At 48.9% G+C, this 6,000-nt stretch overlaps 1 protein-coding gene across 2 annotated transcripts in view; it reads left to right on the top strand.

Moving 5' to 3' along the window:
* Positions 1–339: 339 nt before the first annotated feature.
* LOC144480874 (uncharacterized) overlaps positions 340–6,000 on the top strand; it is a 51,185-nt gene continuing 45,524 nt past the window's right edge. Inside the window, exon 1 of one of the 2 annotated variants that reach the window (XR_013495722.1) lies at positions 340–905. The gene's annotated coding sequence lies outside the window, so the exon portion shown is untranslated. The remainder of the gene's footprint in view (positions 906–6,000) is intronic. The other variant, XM_078200499.1, reaches the window with a different exon arrangement.

The following is a 6,000-nucleotide window of genomic DNA, read 5'->3' as shown; positions in this document are numbered from 1 at the left end:
GGGATTAGTGGGTAAATATGTGGGGGTAGGGCCTGGGTGGGATTGTGGTCGGTGCAGACTCGATGGGCCGAATGGCCTCCTTCTGCACTGTAGCGTTTCTATGATTCTATATCTCCTGACGTAGCTCAGTGTCAAATCTAACTTTGTCACATTTACATTAAATGATTTGGAAAGTTTTATGATGTTAAAAGCAAAATATAAATAAAGATTATAGTCACTGCCTTGGACATACAGGGTTGTTCTGCCTCATCAATCAGACATTGTAACTTAGAGTGTAAAGCAGCTTGATGGACAAGTGGTTCCCACATTGCCCCCTACAAAGATGGCTATCACGCATGCGCTCGTCAGCATATTGCGTCCAATAAACATGGCGGCGCCCAATTCGTGTCTAAAACTGGGAGAAATATGAGGCCCTGCTGGATGTAAACGGGAGAACTGACGACCGGGAAATTCTTTTTCGGGGTTTGCGATTTATGCAACATGTTTACGAAGTCTCTCCGCGCACCCGCCGGATCCACCGCCCCCTCAATCTGATCTTTTTCTTTACTTATTTATTCCGCATCACCGCCAAGTAAAGATTTCTCCGTCGTCATTACTGACACTGCGCGTGCTCCATTCCCAGCCCCGCCCTTCATTCACTCCGATTGGTTGGAGGACCAGCCGCTCCAGCACGGTCCTCCCAGACCCGCCCCACCTCTTCCTATTGGTCCGGAGCTGCCGTCAATCAGCCGGGCATTGTGACGTTATTGAGAGCGGCCGCAGTCTCGGGCTGACTTGCTGAGTATTGATGTGGAGATGCCGGCGTTGGACTGGGGTGAACACAGTAACAAGTCTCACAACACCAGGTTAAAGTCCAACAGGGTTATTTGGTGGCACAAGCTTTCGGATTGTTGCTCCTTCTTCAGGTGAGTTTAGAGTTGTGTTCACAAACAGGGTCTACATAGACGCAGACTCAATTTACAAGATAATGGTTGGAATGCGAGTCTTTACAGGTAATCAAGTCTTAAAGGTACAGACAATGTGAGTGGAGAGAGGGTTAAGCACAGGTTAAAGAGGTGTGAATTGTCTCAAGCCAGGACAGTTAGTGAGATTTTGCCAGCCCAGGCAAGTCATGGGAGTTACAGATCGTGTGACATGAACCCAAGATCCTAGTTGAGGCCATCCGGGATCTTGGCTGTCAGTGTGCGGAACTTGGCTATCAGTTCTTGCTCGGCGATTCTGCGTTGTCGTGTGTCGGGAAGGCCACCTTGGAGAACGCTTACCCAAAGATCAGAGGCTGAATGCCCTTGACTGTTGAAGTGTTCCAATGAGGTGGAGATGCCGGTGTTGGACTGGGGTACAAAGAACAATACAGCACAGGAACAGGCCCTTCGGCCCTCCAAGCCCGCGCCGCTCCCTGGTCCAGACTAGACCATTCTTTTGTATCCCTCCATTCCCACTCCGTTCATGTGGCGATCTAGATAAGTCTTAAACGTTCCCAGTGTGTCTGCCTCCGCCACCTTGCCCGGCAGCGCATTCCAGGCCACCACCACCCTCTGTGTAAAATACGTCCTTCTGATATCCGTGTTAAACCTCTCACCTCCCCCCCCCACCTTGAACCTATGACCCCTCGTGAATGTCACCACCGACCTGGGAAAAAGCTTCCCACCGTTCACCCTATCTATGCCTTTCATAATTTTATACACCTCTATTAGGTCACCCCTCATCCTCCGACTTTCCAGTGAGAACAACCCCAGTTTACCCAATCTCTCCTCATAACTAAGCCCTTCCATACCAGGCAACATCCTGATAAACCTCCTCTGCACTCTCTCTAAAGCCTCCAAGTCCTTCCGGTAGTGTGGCGACCAGAACTGGGCGCAGTATTCCAAATGCGGCCGAACCAACGTTCTATACAACTGCAACATCAGACCCCAACTTTTATACTCTATGCCCCGTCCTAGAATGGCAAGTATGCCATATGCCTTATTCACTACCTTCTCCACCTGTGACGTCACCTTCAAGGATCTGTGGACTTGCACACCCAGGTCCCTCTGCGTATCTACACCCTTTATCCTGGGTAAACACAGTAAGGAGTCTAACAACACCAGGTTAAAGTCCAACAGGTTTATTTGGTAGCAAACGCCACTAGCGTTTGGAGCGCTGCTCCTTACCACCTGACGAAGGAGCAGCGCTCCGAATGCTAGTGGCGTTTGCTACCAAATAAACCTGTTGGACTTTAACCTGGTGTTGTTAGACTCCTTGAAGTATTCCATGACAGGAAGAGGACACTCTTCATGGTGATTGTTGAGCAGTGTTCATTCATCCGTTGTCGTAGCGTCTGCATGGTCTCGCCAATGTACCATGCCTCGGGACATCCTTTCCTGCAGCGTATCAGGTAGACAACGTCGGCCGAGTCGCAAGAGTATGTACCGTGTACCTGGTGGATGGTGTTCTCACGTGATATGATGGCATCCGTGTCGATGATCCGGCACGTCTTGCAGAGGTTGCTGTGGCAGGGTTGTGTGGTGTCGTGGTCACTGTTCTCCTGAAGGCTGGGTAGTTTGCTGCGGACAACCGTTTGTTTGAGGTTGTGCGGTTGTTTGAAGGCAAGAAGTGGGGTGTGGGGATGGCCTTGGCGAGATGTTCGTCTTCATCGATGACATGTTGAAGGCTCCGGAGAAGATGTCGTAGCTTCTCCGCTCCGGGGAAGTACTGGACGACGAAGGGTACTCTGCGTGCTGTGTCCCATGTCTGTCTTCAGAGGAGGTTATTGCGGTCTTTCGCTGTGGCGCGTCGGAACTGTCGATCCTTGAGTCGAGCGCCATATCCTGTCCTTATGAGGGTGTTTTTCAGCATCTGTAGGAGTCTTTTGTGATCCTTCTCATCCGAGCAGATCCTGTGTATTCGGAGGGCTTGTCCGTAGGGGATGGCTTCTTTAACGTGTTTAGAGTGGAAGCTGGAGAACTGGAGCATCGTGAGGTTATCCGTGGGCTTGCGGTACAGTGAGGTGCTGAGGTGACCGTCCTTGATGGAGATGCTTGTGTCCAATCGGTTGCAACCGATTCTGGAGAATAGTCCATGGTGAGTCTGATGATGGGATGGAACTTGTTGATGTCATCATGTAGTTATTTCAGTGATTGTTCACCATGAGTCCAAAGGAAGAAAATGTCATCGATGCATCTAGTGTATAGCATCGGTTCAAGGTCCTGTGCGGTGAAGAGGTTTTGTTGAACAAAGAACAAAGAACAATACAGCACAGGAACAGGCCCTTCGGCCCTCCAAGCCCGTGCCGCTCCCTGGTCCAAACGAGACCATTCTTTTGTATCCCTCCATTCCCACTCCGTTCATATGGCTGTCTAGATAAGCCTTAAACGTTCCCAGTGTGTCCGCCTCCACCACCTTGCCTGGCAGCGCATTCCAGGCCCCCACCACCCTCTGTGTAAAATATGTCCGTCTGATATCTGTGTTAAACCTCCCCCCCCTTCACCTTGAACCTATGACCCCTCGTGAACGTCACCACCGACCTGGGGAAAAGCTTCCCACCGTTCACCCTATCTATGCCTTTCATAATTTTATACACCTCTATTAAGTCTCCCCTCATCCTCCGTCGTTCCAGGGAGAAGAACCCCAATTTACCCAATCTCTCCTCATAACTAAGCCCCTCCATACCAGGTAACATCCTGGTAAACCTCCTCTGTACTCTCTCCAAAGCCTCCACGTCCTTCTGGTAGTGTGGCGACCAGAACTGGACGCAGTATTCCAGATCCGGCCGAACCAACGTTCTATACATCTGCAACATCAGACCCCAACTTTTATACTCTATGCCCCGTCCTATAAAGGCAAGGATGCCATATGCCTTCTTCACCACCTTCTCCACCTGTGATGTCACTTTCAAGGATCTGTGGACTTGCACACCCAGGTCCCTCTGCGTATCTACACCCTTTATGGTTCTGCCATTTATCATATAGCTCCTCCCTACATTATTTCTACCAAAATGCATCACTTCGCATTTATCAGGATTGAACTCCATCTGCCATTTCTTTGCCCAAGTTTCCAGCCTATCTATATCCTTCTGTAGCTTCTGACAATGCTCCTCACTATCTGCAAGTCCTGCCAATTTTGTGTCGTCCGCAAACTTACTGATCACCCCAGTTACACCTTCCAGATCATTTATATAAATCACAAACAGCAGAGGTCCCAATACAGAGCCCTGCGGAACACCACTAGTCACAGGCCTCCAGCCGGAAAAAGACCCTTCCACTATCACCCTCTGTCTTCTGTGACCAAGCCAGTTCTCCACCCATCTAGCCACCTCCCCCTTTATCCCATGAGATCCAACGTTTTGCATCAGCCTACCATGAGGGACTTTGTCAAAGGCTTTACTAAAGTCCATATAGACGACATCCACGGCCCTTCCCTCGTCAACCATTCTGGTCACTTCTTCAAAAAACTCCACCAGGTTAGTGAGGCATGACCTCCCTCTCACAAAACCATGCTGACTATCGTTAATGAGTTTATTCCTTTCCAAATGCGCATACATCCTCTCTCTAAGAATCTTCTCCAACAACTTCCCCACCACAGACGTCAAGCTCACCGGCCTATAATTACCCGGGTTCTCCTTCCTACCCTTCTAAAATAACGGGACCACATTAGCTATCCTCCAATCCTCTGGGACCTCACCTGCGTCCAGTGACGAGACAAAGATTTGCGTCAGAGGCCCAGCGATTTCATCTCTCATCTCCCTGAGCAGCCTTGGATAGATTCCATCAGGTCCTGGGGATTTGTCAGTCTTTAAATTCTCTAACAAACCTAACACTTCCTCCTTTGTAATGGAGATTTTCTCCAACGGTTCAACACTCCCCTCCAAGACACTCCCAGTCAACACATCCCTCTCCTTTGTGAATACCGACGCAAAGTATTCATTTAGGATCTCCCCTACTTCTTTGGGCTCCAAGCATAATTCCCCACTTTTGTCCCTGAGAGGTCCGATTTTTTCCCTGACAACCCTTTTGTTCCTAACGTATGAATAAAATGCCTTGGGATTCTCCTTAATCCTGTCTGCCAAGGACATTTCGTGATCCCTTTTTGCCCTTCTAATTCCCCGTTTGAGTTCTTTCCTACTTTCTTTGTACTCCTCCAGAGCTCCCTCCGTTTTTAGCTGCCTGGACCTACCATATGCCTCTCTTTTCTTTTTGACCAGTCCCTCAATTTCCCTGGTTATCCACGGTTCTCGAATCCTACCCTTCCTATCCTTTTTAACAGGCACATGCCTGTCCTGTAGCCCTAACAACTGTTCCTTAAAAGACTCCCACATGCCAGATGTGGATTTACCCTCAAACAGCCTCTCCCAATCAAGAGCTGCCAATTTCTGCCTAATCCCACTAAAGTTAGCCTTCCCCCAATCCAACACCTTACCCTTGGGACACCACTCATCCTTTTCCATCACTATCCGAAAGCTAACAGAATTGTGGTTTTGTTTGAACCTGATTATTGGCAGCATTTTGTGTTTGGGAATTAGAGCTGGAGATGGATGGTCAGTTCCCCTCTGTCCGGGGCTGGAGATGGATGGTCAGTTCCCCTCTGTCCGGGGCTGGAGATGGATGGTCAGTTCCCCTCTGTCTGGGGCTGGAGATGGATGGTCAGTTCCCCTCTGTCCCGGGCTGGGGGATTCACACTCATTTCCCCAGGACACTCATTATCACCGCAACTTCACAGGAGAAAGTCCCCGCTTCAATCCCCACTGCAAACTTTGTGTTTCAAACTGTTACTGAGGAGGAATTAACAGTGAGTTTATTTGATTTGATTTATTATTGTCACATGTATTAGTATACAGTGAAAAGTATTGTTTCTTGTGTGCTATACAGACAAAGCATGCCGTTCATCGGGAAGGAAATGAGAGAGTGCAGAATGTAGCATTACAGTCATAGCTAGTCTGTTTGATACATTTGTGGAGTGGTAAATGGAAAGAAGAAGAAAAGAGTTTCTTGCTCAAGAAGCATTGCAGAGAAAGATCAAGTTGGG

Source organism: Mustelus asterias, chromosome 30, assembly GCF_964213995.1.
Source record: "Mustelus asterias chromosome 30, sMusAst1.hap1.1, whole genome shotgun sequence".
Taxonomy (NCBI): Eukaryota; Metazoa; Chordata; class Chondrichthyes; order Carcharhiniformes; family Triakidae; genus Mustelus; species Mustelus asterias.
The sequence above is the reverse complement of the archived record's forward strand: the minus strand, read 5'-3'. Positions and strand labels throughout refer to the sequence as shown.